The sequence below is a fragment of the Balearica regulorum genome, chromosome 3 (assembly GCF_011004875.1).
Source record: "Balearica regulorum gibbericeps isolate bBalReg1 chromosome 3, bBalReg1.pri, whole genome shotgun sequence".
NCBI classification, from domain to species: Eukaryota; Metazoa; Chordata; class Aves; order Gruiformes; family Gruidae; genus Balearica; species Balearica regulorum.
Window position 1 is genome coordinate 82,193,879 of NC_046186.1, and position 19,280 is coordinate 82,213,158.

General features: G+C 43.0%; 1 protein-coding gene across 8 annotated transcripts in view; it reads right to left on the reverse strand.

Moving 5' to 3' along the window:
- Window positions 1-19,280, reverse strand: part of SIPA1L2 (signal induced proliferation associated 1 like 2) — a 225,149-nt gene that overhangs the window by 134,203 nt on the left and 71,666 nt on the right. For 6 of the 8 annotated variants that reach the window (XM_075748698.1, XM_075748697.1, XM_075748695.1 and 3 more), the window contains exon 1: window positions 12,606-12,957. The exons of 1 other annotated variant lie outside the window; for it this stretch is intronic. The gene's annotated coding sequence lies outside the window, so the exon portion shown is untranslated. Of the gene's footprint in view, window positions 1-12,605; window positions 12,958-19,280 lie in introns of those variants that run through there. One more of the 8 variants, XM_075748694.1, reaches the window with a different exon arrangement.

Below are 19,280 nucleotides of genomic sequence, written 5' to 3' on the forward strand. Positions count from 1 at the left end.
CAATTATTGTAGAGTTGAGGCAGCCTTCCATACTGCTACCACTGTGTTTTAAACTACTATACTGTCACTGCTTGGTACATAAGTCATACCCAATCTGTTTAGGAACTTAGCAAGAGCTATTGCTTCAGCTGGGTTCCCACAAGCATCAAGGAGAGGCTGGCTCAGGAACTGCAGCTCTACACAGTAGAAAGATTCCCTAGATCAGCTCAATGGTATACAAAAAAAAGTTGCTGTTGGTACAACTTGGAATTAAGATACAGTACCATACTGAAAACAGAACAAGGAAAGAGACAATAGACTCTCCTGAAAATAAACTTAAGCAGTTTATTAAATGAAGCCTAAGCTCAATCTTAGAATCAGCCTTACCTCATATTTTCAATAATGACTTTGACACAAAGTGTAAGTTATTAATGAAATCTGAATACAACACAAAGTTGAGAAGCACTGGCACTGCAAAGGAAGGTAAAAACATAACCAAGAAAAAACTAAGTTTAGAGGAACAATTTCATTCCACCTTAATTTTATGTTTGGAGTCAGTCCCTCAAGATCTACAGGATAAAAGTTTGAACCGTCTGGTCGCTCATCAGCAGAAAACACCAGAAAAAGAACTATGACGTTGTACTCAGTGTGAAGACACAACTGCACAATATTTCCAGTAGAGACAAAGCTTTCATGCCATTTTATTTACCACAGAAAAGACTGTGTAGAATACTGCTTAAATTCTTATTAGCCATAACAAAAACACACAAAAAGAACAAGTGTAGAGAAGAGCCTTCAGTTCCCATCAGGATACTGTACAAGAGGAAGCTAAGAGTTTGTCGCGTTTATAGACTGGCTAAAAGTTGGCTAGATTACCCTCAGAAAAATGAGGTCTGACAGAGCAAGTTGTCTGTAAGTATCAGGAAGAAAAAGTACTTAGGTTAAACATGAATATTGGTAAAATCAAATAAATGGGCTGTGATCTCAGCATGTGTTCCACATACAGGTAAGCAGAAAATTCTAGTCCTCAGTAAAGAGTGAGTCCTTGGAACAGCCTCCCACTACAGGTATGAGATGGGAGAAAACAAAACCAAACCAAAATAACAGCAACCCATTGGCAAATCAAAATTGAGTGCAACTGACTTATGAAAGTGATCAATGATGCAGTTGTTTTCTATAACAACAGATATAGCCACAAAGATGATGAGAGGGCTGGAGCACCTCTCCTGGGAGGACAGGCTGAGAGAGTTGGGATTGTTCAGCCTGGAGAAGAGAAGGCTCCGAGAAGACCTAATTGCAGCCTTCCGGTACCTCAAGGAAAGCCGGAGAGGGACTGTTTATCAGGCAGTGTAGTGTCAGGACAAGGGGTAATGGCTTTAAGCTGAAGGAGGGTAGATTTAGATTAGATATTAGGAAGAAATTCTTCCCTGTGAGAGTGGTGAGGCACTGGAACAGGTTCCCCAGAGAAGCTGTGGATGCCTCATCCATGGCAGCGTTCAAGGCCAGGTTGGATGGGGCTTTGGGCAACGTGGTCTAGTGGAGGGTGTCCCTGCCCATGGCAGGGGGGTTGGAACTAGATGGTCTTTGAGGGCCCTTCCAACCCAAACCATTCTATGATTCTATGATTAGAAAGGAAAAGAGAAGTTCAGTTCAGGGCAAAGGAGGTTTCAGGCTAGGGCTGCTGATCTCTCTGTACCTATCATCAGCCAAGTTTTACGTCCATTTGTTGAAAATGACTCCAAAGAATGTCAGACTGAGGTTCTCCATGTCCTCTCATCTTTAACAAAAAATCTTCAGAAGTTAAGTCATAACCTTCTCTGCCAACTGACAAGCACTATCTATTAGGGTTATTTCAACTTTAAGGAATTTTACCCTAAAGGAAATTCTTTCCATTCCCTTTCCTGTTTGTTATGCTTAATTCAGCATGTATTTACAACCTCTTTCATGCTGAAGCTGAACGTTATACAAATGTTATACAAACCCTGAATTTTTAAACACTTAATAAAAACCAAAACAGGGATCTGAAGGTCTGGTTCATGCTTCGGTAAACACAGAAATACTTAGAAGTATAACTACTGTGAAGTTGGATGACCAAGAACAGGAAAAATCTCAATCTTCTGAGGTTCTGCTGACTCTTGTTTATAGTTAATGAAGCTAAGGAGTTAGGATGGAACATAAAAAGGTGCAAACAGCAGCTGTTTTCAGAGCTGAATCACTTTAATTTGGATTTTTAAATAATTTGCCAAATCACAAGATTTTTTTCCCAGCCATGTGGATAACTCTAGCATAGATTATCAAAAGTTTCACAGTACTAAAATTAGTAGTCAGAGCAAAAGAACAAAATACAAATGTAGCTTTGACTGGCTGAGCGCCAATTTCAAACTCACATGTCCTGCTCTTTAACAGTAAAACAATCTTTTGGAAGAGATCCAACTGAATCACTCAATAGAAGTTCACACATTCAAATTCTAGTATTGCTAATCATGTTTTAGAATTCAGTGACAAGGTGAGCAAAGTATATCTGAAGCCAAATCTGAAAGGATGCTATTTTCTTTAAGTGCTTGTTCTTTTGTTAAGTACTATAGTTATAAAATATTTAACTGCCAATAATTTATTTGAGAATTCTTGTCAACTGGTTTACACAAAGAATATGTGAGCACTTAATAGTCTATCTCTTAGTCTTGTAAAAAAAATCTTCCCGACATCATAACAGAGAAATATTCTGGTCAAATATTCTGTACTACAATGAAGTGGAAATACAGCACACTGGAATATCAACTAAAAATCTCAATTATCAGATTGACTATCATGAAAAAGTTGATATTTCATAGAATAATTCACACTGGAAGGCACCACAGAACATCAATTAACCCAATCTCCTGCTCAAAGCACTGAATTCAGACCAACTTGCTTAGGGCTTTGGCCAGTCTGGTCTTAAAAACTGGAAAGGATGTAGATTTCACAACCTGCCTGTGCTACCTGTTCAAATTCCTCAGCACCCTCAGGGTGATGCCAAATGAGAACCTCACCTGTTTTAGATTATGACCCCTGTCTCTTTTTTCTCCTGGCATGTACCTCTGTAAAGGGCCTAGCTCTGTCTTCTTAATAACCTCTTAGGTATCACCTTATGAGGCAGCTATTAAGTATCCCCTGAGCTTTCTGTTGTCCAGGCTATGCAAAGCCAGCTCTCTCAGCCTCTGCTTACATGCTCCAAGCCCCTCATTTCACTGGCTCTCCACTGAACTAGCTTCAGTTTAATCAATGTTTCTCATGTATTTGGGGAACCAAAATTTGATGGGGTATATCCAATGTGGTGGTCTAAGGAATGCTGAATACCAGCAACCCACTGGCTATGCTACTAGCACTTGTCACTATCAGAGTGATGACTGACATGCTGACCTATGTCTGTCAGAATGTGCAGGTCCCTTTCAGCAGAGCTGCTTCCCAGGCAGTCAGTCCCCACCCTGTACAGCATAAGAACGTGCATTTATCCTTGTTGAATGTCACGAGGTTCTGTATGGTCCATTCCACCAGCCCCTCTAAACCACAGAGCACTGTCCTCAAATATGTCAACTACTCCCCCAATGTGATGTCACATGCAAATTTGATGAGGAAACACTTAATCTCTTCCTCCAGGTCATTGATCAAGGTGCTAAACAGGATAGGTCCCAGTACAGTACTCCACTTGTAATTGGTCTCCAGGTGGAATACGAACCATTAACTGCTACGTTTTGAGCCTGACAATCCAGTCAGTCCTGCCATCCAAACCATAACATTGCAACTTGGTTATACAGATGCTGTGAAAACCATGCTAAAACCCTAGATACACTTAAGGTAGATGATGGGCAAACTGCCAGAAGCAATATTAAATCTAATCTGATGGCATTTACCTGTATGCAGAAAGGTCCCAGAACTATTCAATAAGCATATAAAAGATATTCAGGAACTTCACACAAGGCCATATTAATTACTGCTTCTAAAAAAACCAAACAAAAAGAAGGCAAGCACTGGGGAAGAAAGCATAAGACTAAAGAAAAATATGTTGATGCATAAAACAGGAAGGTTTTAAGTTTCAGAATCTGTAAATATACTCCATGAAAATAAAAACTAATTTCACCACTCAACCAGGGAAACCCAAAGTCATTATTGCCCTTATACATGAGTGATGAAACGGGAAAGACTTCATGCTGTAACTAACAAAGCAATACAAAGAAGTACATAAAGTTAAACTTATTTATCAATTTAATTGACTAGTATTTCACATACAGCTGCAACAGATATGTTGATCTCTACTTGGGGGATTTCTAGGTTTTCAAATTTTCACACAGTGACCCGTAAGTGACTAGGAGTCTGGACAGCACTTGCTGAGAATCCGTGAAGAATGGTTTGTCTGGTGGAGTTGTTTTTTCAACCTTATAACCTGTTGTTAAGTCACAGAGAGGACTATCTAACATATTTTAGATGTCTCCTATTATTAGTTTTCCCCACAGTGATTCCTGTAGCTGCCACAAATAATTCATACAATTGTACTGAGAGATGTGGTTGAGACAGCTGGTACAGAAAAAAACAAGTGGTTCATGAGAATCTCTAACTTGAAATTTTAAACACCTCTGACCTACAGGCATACTGGATGTTGTAAAATGAGTGAAAAGGAACATTGACACTGTTGGGTACAGTCTACATAAGAAAGAAAAACATTACCATTAAGCATCTCTTTTCTCAGGAGACATTATTATTACTATGCAGATATGTAAATATGCTATTTTAACACTCAGCCACAATATTTTCATAGGCACAAAGCAAGGCAGATATTCAATTAACTATTTGTGAATACAAAGACACAGTTTGTATGCACATACCAGGCACAAAGGTACGCTCTATACATTGATAGCATTAATATAATCTTATATATTTAACAATACTTTAAAAAATGCAGCAGTAAAATTTAAAGTAAAAACAAAACGTAGTATCCATTTTCTGCAGATCAGTATGAAGGAAAGAACGGTTAGCTATATTTAAGAGTTATTTTCTAAGGAAACAAGCCTTGTGTAATCACACAGTGCAACACCTCCCTCTGCCTCAAGATTTTTTGAGCCTGTTTGACTCAGCAAAACTTGATAGAATAGATAAAGTTTCAAGGGTAATTATGTTCATAGAAACTTCATTTTAAAAGTTACACAACCAGAAAGAAAAAGCATAAAGCATCCAAAGTGTGAGAGAAACACTGACATTAGCAAAATTATCACATCTGAGAATCTCACAGACTAATGAAGTACTGTTTGCCCTTCACTCAGAAATCGGCACCAAAAATAATTATTTTCAAGGGTCTGGGGTAAGAGGCCAACAAAAGCTCAGAATCCTGGAAAAGCCCTCTGCTCTAACAGTTGAAACCTCATCTTGTATAGAAGACATTGTTGGAGCTCAATTTATATTTGATAGCCTGGGGGGGTTTGGTGTAGCACTCTGAGCAACCACCTGTACAGCTCTTGACCAATTCAGATAATCTATCCTGTTTCCTTCTTGCAGCAAACTGGTCAAATTCTACCTTTGAAGAGAAGTAGAAATAAGCAAATCTGTTCTCACATTGTTACAGATTACACTGATCACTACATTTATGCCACCTTGTCTCATCACCTATAAAAATAATCATTTGAAATGGATCCCTATGCAAACAAGGCTGTGTGATTCAGAGATGTACAAATATGCTAAGAAAGTGCTGGGGGAGGGGGCAGCAAATAGCAGAGAATCTCAGAGTGGGAAGACACCCACATCTGGAGCACCTGCTTAATCTCAAAAAACCAGCAACTAGATAAAGGAGAAAACATTTTGAGCATTGACAGGTTTATCCCAATAGCTTCTAATTCTGTCAGCCACCTTCCACAACTGAATGCAGATGCCTGTGTATCTCTGCCAAATTGTGAATGAACTGTTGTTTCAGTTGTCTAAAAAGAGAATTTGAAATAGAAGGTTACTGTTTTGATAAAGGATTTTAACTACCTGGACATCACTTAATTGACTACTACAGCTCAACCTAAAGAATTTGAAGATCAAACTAAGGGATATCTTTATGTAAGCAATATAAAGAATGCTATGGAAGTGCCAAAACAAGTACCATGTGTTAGCATATTTTATGCAATAAAAAATTCCTCAAAGTTATTTGAAAGCTTTCTTCATATGGTTCTCTCTGATGAACATCCCAACAAGTTTCCCACCCCTGAACATGCCCACAATCTAAAAGTTATTTCAGTTGATATTATTGCACCTCTTGCAGAGAAGCACCTTTTTAGTCATTTAGCTCGCTGTATATAATAACAAGCATTCATTTTCTCATTTACCATGTAACAAGAATAGTAGATCTTCAAAATGACAACACTAAAACAATTACTGTATGGCTTATCATTGAACACCAACTTCATATGATGCTTTTGTCAAAGACATGACAAACTAAACCTAACAGAAATCCCCAGTGGTTTCACTTGTTAGCTCCGGTGTCAGACTGGAGCAAACTGACATAACATAGCCTTAAACTAATTCCTATCTTGTCTCCACTCATATCATAGGTTCCATACTGTCAAACATAAAACATTTTTCTCTGAGCCTCAGATGGACAAGAACAGAGGACTAACGACAATACTGCTGAGAAAATAGTCCATGGGTTTGTAAATACAATGGGTTGTTTTGCATTAGTCCAATGAACAAAATTATTCTCACACTGCGTTTGCATTCATCATCAATTAGAATTTTTACATGACAAACCCAGAGCATCCTGCTGAACCCAAATCACAGCTGGCAATCCTGCAGCCCAATGGGGCAAGGCTGCCACTCTCTTTGAAACAGCTCCCTCCATTGCTGTAGAGAAAAAACACTAGGAACAATAATCAGCTGTTGTCCTGACAACCTTACAAAGCAAAACCAAGGCTTGCTTACTTTACTAGAGCAGAACAACAAGGATAACCTGATGACCGTAAACTGCTCATAATTCTTCAAGAGCAGCTGGCCACTGCAATAAGCAAGACCAGCACAGAAAAATACATATGCTTGCCTACGCATTATAGATGATATGCACATTATGCATGAGAACGTCTGCATATACAAAGCTATGTTTCCCCCTCCCCTCACTTTTTTCCCCACTTTGTGTCACACTAATGAGATTTCATGCTAAAACATGTCAGATATTCATTTTCAGTGCTGAGAGGCTAGAAAAATACTTAGCAGTACTCTTTTCCTTGAATGTACTTCAGGTATCTAAAAGCAGAAAATAATTCACTTTGAACAGAAAGCCACAAATGAAAACAACCAGAGAAGAAGAGAGTAATTAAATAACTTGTAACTCTCAGGTTAAAAAAAAAAAAAAAAAAAAAACACTAAACAAGCGCAAAAGAAAAAAACAAAAAACCCACACACAGACTGAAATTTCATACCTTTCACAAATGCCTTCTCCATAAAATATAGGAGACAGAACTGCTCTTGCAGTGACAATTTTGCATTAATTGCAGGATTCCTTTTCACTCCCCCATGTGAAAGGAAAAAACCAGCAAAAGTATTTTAACAGCATGTGCATTTATAACACCTAAGGAAAGCTCTATTCTGTCCTTACTCACCTTAACTGCCATTTTGTTCTCACATCATTTCACAATTTATCTGCTTTGACTGAAGTGAATGTAAAAATCCAACAAGGTGGCCCAGAATCTCCTTTCCCTCTCATATATATATATGGAACAAACAAGTGTCAAAAAAAACCCCAAAACCCCACCAACAAAAAAACACCAGAAAAATGTTCTGAAGGTGTTCAAGAGCATATACTAGGTTTTTAAAAAAATATTTTATTCCATTTGAATTAACTTGCCACAGAACCTGTAGTGTTCTCAGAGTACCTTTCCTTATAAATACATTTTATTAAGTCCTGTAATCTGTTGTTTATGTAATCTGTAAAATAGTTCTATAATTTCATTACAGATTGTATCAGGTTTAAAATAAAGGTTGGTGAACCAAAAGGGAAATGGAAGGGCAAATTGTTGAGTCGCATGAGAGCTTTGTATCTCTATTATGTGTCCTCTAACATAAATCCCATCAGATCATTTTCATATAACTTAAGTCTGAAAAGTCATACTGTGAAATACCTAGGATTCAAAAGCCTACCTAAAAGACGAGGTAGCAGGCAGGTATTATCACAATCCACAGCCACTGTGCCAGTGAGAATTTGGGGGTTGAAGGGAGAGGGGGAGGAAGGAAGGAAGGAACAGCAAATAATATAGGAGGATTATACAAATATCTGCAGAGCTGAATATGTGTCTTTGCAGGATCCAGGACAAGAAATGAAGACATTATATAAGAAAAGATTCAGTCAATGGCAAAATTCCAAGTTTCATTTGAGCTGCTGAGGGGGAGGGGAAATCATGACAACTTCAGCTGCTGCCACCTTCCAGCCTCCTAGCTACTACAGGACAATTTACTACCTTTCCTCCAGACTCCTTCTAGGTTCCCTTACTTCCAAAACAGCTATAGCATCTTTCCACATTACATCTCTCACCTTTTCAGAAAGGAAAAAAAAACACCAAAAAAACCCCAACAAACCAAAAACCCCCACACACAGAAAAAAAACACAACAAAAAAAAAAGAGAGTACAGGTCATTTTCCTAAGGAACACAGAATCCCCAGTTAACAGCAACTAAAACAAATGCCTACTTCATTTCAAACATCTACTACTCTTAAAATGTTTTACAAGGATCAGATCCAATAAAGCTGTTTGCTTGCAGATCCAAAAAGATGGGACAGCAGCTGCTCACATTTATTGCATGTTCAGAACATTATCTCCATAAGGATTCAAGACATTTTTAAACAAAACCTTTAATTATGTATGAACTGGTCACTATTTAAGAAATTCCAGAAATCCAGAAGAATCCACTTATAAATCATAAGTAGCTAACTGCTGATGTAATTACACTTTCATGATCCAAATAAAAGTCTACGTATCTTCTAGTAAGAACTATGGTGCAAAATAATCACAATGACATTTCTGCTTACTGCTGTCCTGTCTCTAGCTAAAAACAAGAGCAGCATCACCAATTATAATAATCTTTCTCAATCTTCAATTCATTCAATTATGCCTGAAAATGGCTTTAAATCTGGGGTCAATGCTTTACTACAAAGGAAGGCAGGGTCTCTCTCATTTACTTCTGTCAGGATAAATCAGATGTTTAACATTAAGTTCGCTCTTTCACAATAGACCACAAAAAAAAGACAGCTAGTCATGCAAAGTCCTAACAATTCTTAAAAATCTAACCAGTCATATGGCATCATCACTGAATGTCATGAGGAATTAATGTTACTCTTAATGCAATCTATGTGGAAAAAAAAGTATTTTAAAATTAAAAAAAAGAAAAATGTGAAACATACTTTTCAATCTACTAAATACAAATTCTATAGTCAGAGTTATACATCATAACCGGCCTTATGAATTCCTCTTATTGGATTATCAGATTTGGTATACAGTATTTCCCAAAAATAATTCAGGTAGAAAAAACAGGCTAGAAGAATTCTATAGGGTCTACCCTATCCTAAACTTCCTGAACTCTTCAGATTTATAAGAGGATGAAAATTCCCTTAAAAGTAAAGGGATAAACTGAAGTTTGTCTTAACTTTCTAAGAGGTAGTGTTTTTAAGAATTGGATATAAATTATGCTACCTAACATATCAAAAATTTCTACTATGAGTACAAAACTGCAATGCATAAAATAAACTGCCACCTCCTCTTTACGTCACTGATTCACAACTCAGCTTGCCCAAATATTTTAAAATTGCAAAGCATTTTAAACTGCAAAGCAAAAAATTGCATGGAAAAAGAAAAGAACATTCGTCAAACCATGGTTTCATTTCAAGCTGTCAATACAGCTACTGTTGGTAATCTTGGATGACTAACGTGAGAAACTAGATAACCCAGTGCCCCACCCTCTTTCCACAATCTGTAACTTATCTTACGTTTCCACAGTAACATAGCATTTCTCACTCAATATTACCAAACTAGATCGCTCATCGGTAAAAGGTACGAACCTACTGAAAATATTTTAACATCCGGTCATCCAAATATAATCTTAATTCCAGTCAAGTCAAGGAGAAAATATTTACTTTTTCCTGAAGTTTGCACATAAAAAGCTTAAGAGCAATGCCTGACTACTATGTCCGATATGAAGCTGAAAGTGAAAAAACAAACTGCCTCAGTTCACTTGTAAAGGTCAAACAGCAAAAGAAAGGGATGGTTTTGCCTGTTTTACCACTGCTTTGCTTAGTTCCTCATTTGACTCTCTTCATTTGCAAGAGTATTTCACAATGCACTTGAGTAATGGTATGTCAGTAAATGTCTACAAAAAAAGACCATATTATCTTTCTTGCAGGAAAATGGAACAGAAATCTTTAAAAATACTACTCTGATTTGAACAGTAAGAAAATACCAGCTACAAAGAACTGAGGTTTTGTTTAGTTCCAGGTTTCATGTTATACCCTTGGTATATATGAATGATATGATCTTTAATTGATCCAATACGATTGGTGAAACAGTCTGGCATCCTTACAAGTATTCCTTCTTGTTATATCTAAGTGCTGCACGACCTGGTAAGGTAACCCACTGGGCATGTAAAACCAAGATTATATAAAGCTAGATTTCAGAGAGGTCTCTGAATGTGAATGCTACATAAATTATAAATCAACTGTTGTGGAGCCTAAGTGATGTTTAAATATCCATAATGCATTATAGCTCTTGATGATTTAAACATGTTTGCATTAATAATAAAAGATATTTCAAAGATCAAATTGAAGATTGAAGTACTTCAGAGCTACTACCAAAGAAGCAAATAGGGGGCAAATAACGCATTCCACTGACAACAGGCACAGTTTTGGAAAAACACAAGAAATAGATGAATAAGGCATCAGGCCTAGGCATTCCTATATCCAGCTACAAAGTGCTTCAGTTTAAGCTAGTTAGGTACAGATTCTGAGGGGAAAAAAATAGCTGAACAAACAATATTAATGCACTATGGTCCTTTTTAAAATAAGTCCATCAAACTAAGTAGTAACTGAAACTGAATTACTGTGGGGGTTTTTCTCCATTTTCAAATATCCTTCCTTATCCAGCTGCCTGCCTTTAAAGCAACCTAAATATTTTGCAGAGCTATCTTCCAACTAAACAAACTTCCTTTAGATATTGGTAGTATGTATACAAAATAATGTCTATAAGCAGCAAGATGAGCTGATCAAAACAATGAGTTATGTCAGATGTTGAAGCAAACTTCAAATTCTACTCTGATCTAATCAGTGCAGAACTGATCAAGAAGGGAGTTTACTATTCATGCGAAGGAAAAATAGACAAATACAGAAATAGTAGGCTGCAGAGACAGATTACATGCTTTCCTTCTCTGTTGGAAATCTGATATAAGAAAGCCATCTAGTGTTAACTTTTAGAAGTGAAAATTGCGCACAAAAGAGCTCGGGAAAATTTACATGTGCAATTCTCTCTAACTTTGCATGTCTTCTGCATCTTAAAAAATAAAACTCGTTTCCTCTAGAAAATCCAGGCTGAAAGGAAATGTTCAAACTACTAATGTGTTAAAATAACGCAGCATCAAGTACTAAGCTAGTTTACTGACCTACTTCGTGAACGTTAATAGCCAGCCTGAAATTTGTCAACTTCAGAGTTGTCTTTGTCAAGACTGCGTTAAGGCTACTTCCATATTCACACGGACAGACACCACCTCAGCAAAACGCTGTGAAGCACCACAGAAGAGGTACAGAGCCAGGAAAATAAAATGCAAAGCAAAGTTGGTCTCAACTGACTATCATTTAACGAAATCAAATACTAAGATTGGAGAACACACCACTGAACACGTATCGGAGTATTACAAGATAACAAAGAGTGCAAAAGGATACAGGTTGCGCCTTGTCTACAGTAACTAAATAAATAGCATTAAAATAATTTAAGGAAACTGCATGGGCTAACAGGGTCTTTCCCCCTGCTACCCCAAATGCCTGGGGGTCCCCATTGCACAGTCTCTGCTCTCAAAACCAGCTACACCCCAGGGATGTCCGAGCTAAGCAAACTTACTCCGCAATTGCCCTTATTCTCTAAGCGGGCTTCAGAGACGGACGGAACGCGACCGGGCGCAGAGCTCTTACAGCCGGTGGCAGAGCCGCCCTGCAGGTGACTGGCGACCCCATTTACAGCCCTGAGGCCCCCACGGCCACCGCGGGTATTATTTGTGCAGCAGATCACAACGCTATTTATAAAGGCGACCTGCGGGAGCGAGCCACCCCGCTCCGGCGCGGGGGGGGGGATGGCTTCGCGGCTGGGGCGAGGACGGGGTACCAGTGGGGAACTGGGGGGCCCGCGGCTCCTCACCGCTTCCCTCCCGCAGCCCTCCGTCCTCCCGCGGAGCCCGGAGAAGCCGGGATTTCGTCCCCTATAGGAGCAAGGGGGGCTCCCAACGGCACCTGAGGAGGGGAGAGGACTCGTGCGTGTCCTCCAAGTGGTCCCGAGCCCTTTCCGGGAGGGAAAGCAGCCCGCCCGCCGTGTCGTGTCCCTCCCCCGCCTCCCGCCGCCGCGGGGCACGGCCGCGGTGACAGGCGCCGCTCCTTACCTGGTACTGCCGCTGCTGCTGCCCGCGCTCCGGCTGCTCCCGCCGCGGGACCCCCATGGCCCCCCCGCGCACACAGGCTCCTCTCCCCACCTCGCTCCCAGTCAGCGGCGCGCGCTCCTCCCCCCTCCCGCGGGACACGCCGCTCGCGGGGCGCCGGAGCCGTTAACGGAACCGGGGGGCGTCCGTTGGGGTCTCGCGGGCTTAGCGCGCGCGCCGCTCGCGCCGCTCCTCCCCCTCTCGTCACCCCCGCCACCCCCTTCCTAGCGCTCGCCTGCTGCCTCGCGCTCTGCCCGGCGCTGGGTCTCGAGTGCGGCTCAGGCGCCGGACAGGGAGGAGAGGCGGAGGGAAGGGCGGGAGCAAGCACCGCACACACCCGCTCTCGCTTTCCCTCGCACACCCTCAAGCCCCACCCCTCCTGTCGGCCCCGCCTTCCATTGGCTTCGCCGGCTCGGCCCCGGGGGAACGAGAACTCCGCATTGGCCACTCGCGCTGTCGCGCAACCAAAACACCAGGCCCCTCCCCGCGGCTTGCCCACCGCCTCCCTCTCCCCCCTCCTTCACCCACCGCGGCGGGGGTCGCGGGAGGGGATCCCCGGGGCGCCGCGGGGTCCCCTGGGGCCAGGCTGCGAGTTTGCGAACGGAAGCGAGCAACAGGTGGGGTGGAGGGACGGAGGGAGGCCATAGCACGGGGCCCCGGGAAGAGCCCTTCCCGGCAACCAGCCGGTGACCGCGGGCTGCCGCCCTGGTCTCTTAGCTGGATCGGGCCCCCAGCCGCTGTCGCGCTCAGCGAAACCCCAGCGCAGCGCCGAGGCAGAGCACTGCGGGTGCAGCGCGGCGGCACGGCCCCTGCCCCGCACGGCCCCTCGTCCCCGCTTTCAAGACCCTGGACAACGCCGCCCGGCCCGCCCGGCCCTTTCGGCCTCGGGCCCCCCGTCGGGCCGCCCGCCCCTGCCCCACTGCCGTTACCGCCAGCCACCGCTGCCGGGCGCAGGCCCGGTATCGCCCGCCCTGGGGCTCCTGCGCTCCCCCGGTTCCTTCCCTCGGGAGCCCCGAGAGTGGCGAGCAGCGGGGTGACCGGGCCTCTGGGCCGTCCTACTGGGCTGTGCGTTGCCTCAGCGAAAGCCCGTCTGAGACCCTCCGGGCCTGCAGTGGGCAGCGACCCTTTGGCTTTGTTCCCATCCCGCAGCGCCTATTGTTCTTACCTATAGTTTCAAACCAGATATACCTAGAGCGGGAGAAACACATGGCAGTGGAGTCCTCGGGATCGCCCTGTGTGCTCAGCCTCTTGCATACCGCTCTTAAATTGTAGATGGTCAGGAGCAGCGGTGCTCTCCCTCTGTGTTGTAGAGCCCTGAACATGTTTAGTTTGCCTGCCAAATAAGCCATGGCTAGGTATCTGCATTTCCTGCACCTCCTCCACGCGTTCTGATAAGCAAACCAAAGTCTGGTTTTGGAATTTGAATTTCCCTATTTCTGCTCTGCGGGCCAGTTCTGCAGGGGGCTGTATCTGCAGTCACAGGGCCCACTTCTACATAGAGGTTGCAAAATAGAAGATATTATCAGGACTGATGTGGCTGCTCCCATCTGCTACCCCAAATTACGAGGCCTGCAACATCATTGGAATAAAGTCTACTCCTACAGAACCCTACAGAAACAACACCGGATTCTTTTTTCTTTTTTTTTTTTTTCCCAGTCCTCTCTAACTTGCTTTCCCCTCCACCTGTGCCCACCTCCCATGGGTACGTAACTTTCTGGTTGTACCAGTTTGCTCAGCTCTGGCGAACAGGCTGCACGTTGACATTTACAAGTATTCCGCTGCCTTGTAAACTTCTCCTCACTGCCTACCCTTTGCTGGAAACAGAGCGGAAGGCTTTAGTGGAAAGGAACTACCACGTGTATGCCAAAGATCCAAAACACCCAGGGCAGGGCAAATTTTAGGTTATTGTGCTTAACTGTTCCTTTAATATACATTTTAAATCAAGAAATGCAGTCCACAATCATAAATTTAAGCATGCGGGCTTATTAGAACAGACTTGAAGGTGTCAACATTTAGTCTGAAAGCACTGGCAAACATTACATTCATTAGTTAGTGTTTGGATGATTTCTGGAGTGTTACTGTTTCGGTTAAAATGGTATTTTTGAATGTTATCATTTCTACCCAAAATCACTAGTCCAGTTAGGCAGCAGACTGTCTCTGTACTGAAGCAAGACCACAGGAATAATATTATTATCATCTTGACAAGGAGCCTCAGAAAAAAAACCAAACCACTGCAAGTGAAAAGAACAGTGTATTTCCCCACTTGAATCATGTTATAGACAGTATCCTTCCTAGAAGGTTCGTTCCTTTAAAAACTAGCCTAGGAAATGTCAGTGGAAAGACAGGGAATCAGGAGAGGTGCGAGTGTGCACAGAGCACGGCAGGCAGTACTCGCCTCTGATGTCAGTGCTGGCCAAGTTCTCGTTACTGGAGTGCCCTGGCTGCTTATTTCAACGAGTCCCTGTCGCTCCCTGGACGAGCTGCCTTTCTGGAGTTCAGACTCTCTGCAGCGATTGCTGAGTTATCTCTCCTTGCTGTCATTCACGTTGTATACCGTGTCTCTTGCTTGGAAGGAAAACTAGATGAGATCAGAACATTTTTCTCCTTTCAGCTCTTTCAGGATCCTCTTTAGCAAGAGTCCTCCCCGGTCCTTCCTGATTTCTCTTCTTTTTTCCCATCTTCTCAGCTAACCCTCACCCCCTCTACATCATGCTACATATTTTTGTCCGTCTGCTCTCCGCGCCCTGTCATTAACAAGTGCGCGGTAATACCGAGCTACGCGGTGTCCATCCGGGGCCGGACGCCCGAGCGGAACTTGTGTTCTGCAAAGCCCTGCCAGGCCCCGCTGCTGAGCTCTCCGCAGGGCACGGCGCAGGGCGGCTTTGCTGGGTACCCCACGGCCCGGCCCGGCTCCGGGTGAGGGGAGGGAAGGTGGGCGGCCGCGGTACGAGCCCTGTGCAGAAGCGCGCCCAGCCGCAGCCGCCGCTAGGTGTCCTCTGGCAATTGCGCGGGGCCGGGGCCGGCGCCAAGCTCGGCGCAGGGGCTGCCCTCTCCCTCCGCTCTGCTGAACCGGCCCCCGTAAGGACTCACCTGCCTCGGCTGTGCCCGGTTTTCTGCTGCCTGTATCGTCAGGGAAACGAAACTGTTCTTTTATAAGCTTGGCTACGTTTCATGCCCAAACCTAGGAAGCTGGTAGCATGCTATGCTAATAGGTAACAGAGCTGTAATATTTTGTATGTTAAGAACAGTATTTGCATTTACTTACTGGGTTTTCTCTTAAAGGCTTGTTTTATAAAACACTTTGGATGCAAATTAGCTTTCTCCAAGAATATTTCAGTGTTTCACCCACTATCCTAACGAACACTATGCTTAAAAAAAACCTGACTGAAGTTATCTGTAAGTCATGGCATTTCCTTATCCTCCATAAAAAATGCTAGCCAATCCTACCAGACTGCCGTGGTGATACTAACTCCTTCCCGCATGTACGGTGAATTCCCCCCTCTGCAGACTGTGCCCGTGTAAGAGGGCTTCATCTGGATGGGAGAACTGCTTCGGCATTCTGCTGCGTGGTGCCTCTGAGGCTGACGATCACCATTAAAGAACAGACTAACTATGGCACTGCCTGTGAATAAAAAAATAGTTCTGAGCTGACAGAACGTCCTTCATGATGGAACTGTGATACCTTAACAGGTCCAAACATTTACCGCCATCAAGATAAATGTTGTTTAGGTTGCATTCCCAAAATTATACATTACCTGCATCTTGACAAGATCCAGCACATTGATATGTATTAGGGTTTTGCTGTAAGGAGAGTCTGGAGGCTTGCTGTGATCACTGCTTGTTTTTCTTTCTTACTTTTTTTCCCCTTTTACTTTTTTTTTCTCCTCTCACTCTCTCACTCCTCCAGTATCATTTCTTTTGGCTTCCAGGCTACCATCTGTGTACCCTCAGGGAGTCAACAAGAGAAGAACAAGGGCCAGAAACCAGAACACAGGTGAAAAGAGGTAAACAGAGCTTCTTACAATAATCAAGGGCTGTTGAAGCCTGAAGAGCACAAGTGTAATTGGGGTAAGAGGAATCCCCTGCCCAAACTAAAAACTGATGAACATAAAAATATGATTGAAAAGGGTGAGGAGAAAGGAGGAGACTGATCTCTCCTTCAGCTTCCAGGATGCGTGTGTTTTACTTAAATTGTCTAGTGAAGGACAGTCACTTGCCACAGGTTTGGGATAAGTCACTTGGAGCAGGACAGTCCAGCCTTTGGCAGTATGGACCCAGAAGGTTTTATAACAGTTCAGCCATGGGCCAGATAACAGACAAGCAGAAGCCAGACAGAAGACATCCCACAGGCCACAGCTTGGTCACCTCTGATTAAGAGGAGTGCCAACTTTTTCCTGCAGTACCTTTTCTTCACTTCTCTTCTTCATATTTAATGTCAAAGTACCCAGCTCAGCCACATTTGAAGCCAGTCTTCAGACACTATTAATACACAGGGAGTTGTTCCAACATCTCCTACGGACTGTTTGTTTCCAGTGACGTAAAGACAACTCTAACAACAAAAGTTGACTTTTCCATTCGTTGTTGGGGAAGTGGGTTAAAGTGGGATCCTTGGAAGTGGTGCAGGAGGTGGAGAAAACATCTGGTAGCCACATGATGAGGCACGTTTTGCTGACACAAGGCACTCATGAATAAGCACGCTGAACAAAGTTTAGGTTCGTTTCCTCAGCCTTGGGCACAAGCCTAAAATCCAGGTGAAGTAAGTAAGCGCTGAGCAAAAGATCTCAGCAATGCATAAAGATGTCATCTCACTCACAAATCTTTTTGCTGACATTGCTCAGTACTTCCTGATGCAGTTAATGAGGTGAGGTGCTCTATAAGGGAACTCTGGCTAGGCCTTTGGAGCAACCTCAACTCCCTCTGGTCACACCAGAGGAAAGCCGTGAGCAGTAGCAGGGAGGCAGCCGCTGGCTGTGCACACTCCCTGTGAATCGCTGTGCCATCCACAGGCTGCTGCAACGGTCAGCACTACAGGCAAATCCCCAGACTTCATGCTTCTCTAGATCAGCAGCCCTGGAGCCAAACACACATAGCCTGGGGACACAAGAGCTCTTATTCCAGTAACCACGACTGCTTGGCAGTTTCTTGTACCTCAGAGTAGGCTGAGGGTGGATTTTGCTCTTCTAACCCCAAGCTGCCCTTTCATTTGGACATTATGTGGGTGAAACCATGTAGTCGCAATCTGTGAAGCGCCTATTTCACACGTTGCTCTTAAAGCACAAACAGAGTTTACCACAATGCTAATATTTCATCCCAGTGGCTTCCCTAAACTATGAGCAATTCAGTGAAACAAAACATCCTCTGTATCCTCTGAAACCAGTTTTGAAAGCCCAGATGGAGGAAAATACTATTGGTTTTAATTAGCAATATCCTTCACATGAATCCCCTATTAACCAAAGGAGCATACTATATTTCATCTCACTTCCTCTAGTTTACTTACTACTGCCTCTCTTCTCTGTGGTTTACCAGCAGGAAACCACTGGAGGGGACATATCCAGATAAGATTAAACAACATAATATTATCATCTTTACTGTAACCAGGCTCACAGTTTTTCTGCTAGATGCTGAAATGAGATTCATGGCCATTTTGGCTTCCATTCACTGTGGAAAGAAGCCATTCTTTTAATTCCTCACTGTTTCACTAATTCCCCAACTATTTAACTTGTGACAGGCTTTTTTCTTTCTTTTTTTTCCTCCTTTTTTTTCTTTCTTTTTTCTTGCTTCCTTTTTTTCTTCTTTTTTTTTTCTTTTTTTTTTCACTGAAATGCACTTCAGACAATAAGCTAGGTTGACCCTAGTTGAATGTAACAGGAAGCAGAACCTGGGTGTCCTGGCAGTGAACATATCTTCAAGAGTAGGACTATGGTAGAGCAAGGCAGCTGTAGCCTCTCCTCTGCTGAGGAGCTCTTGGAAAGCCACCAAGTGGCTTCCTTCTAGTGCTGGTGAGACAAGAGCGTGCCTGGCTCCACCCATTTCTTCCACAGGTTCCACCTGAGGGTCTTTCAATGGACCTACTGAAAACCTTAAGGCTACAGACGTGAAAGAAGAGAGGCAGAGAGAGGCAGGAAAAAGGTGAATTTCTCTTGCACCATGCTGATCAGACTGTACTGTGGATATTCCCAGTGTGAATTCTCTATGCGTTGTCACGCTGGCTAACATATAACCACCCTGCAGCAGTGTGGGTTGACTTGCATAAAGCCTATAAAATTTGCATCCATCACATACAGCACTTTGTACTGGGACTGGAGCAATAATAGCCAATATCTAACATAGATGTTCAGTTTCTACTTGCAAAAAAAATCTCCCATAGTTTTTTATGGGATCAGTACTCTTCCGCACTTCCGGCAGAGCGCTGCTGTGCTCTTTATCAGCAACCTTCAGTGACTTGAAAAGACATCTCTAATCCCTTAGCTGTTTCACAGATACTGAGACTGCATTAATTCCCGAGGAATTTCTCCTGCCAGGTAACAGAAAGTTCACCCAGTAAGGGAATCTCCTCACTGTAAATAGGTTGCAACATCCGACTCTGCCGGGGTGGGAGAAGGACTGGAATAAATTGGCATGATGAGGCATGTGAATGAA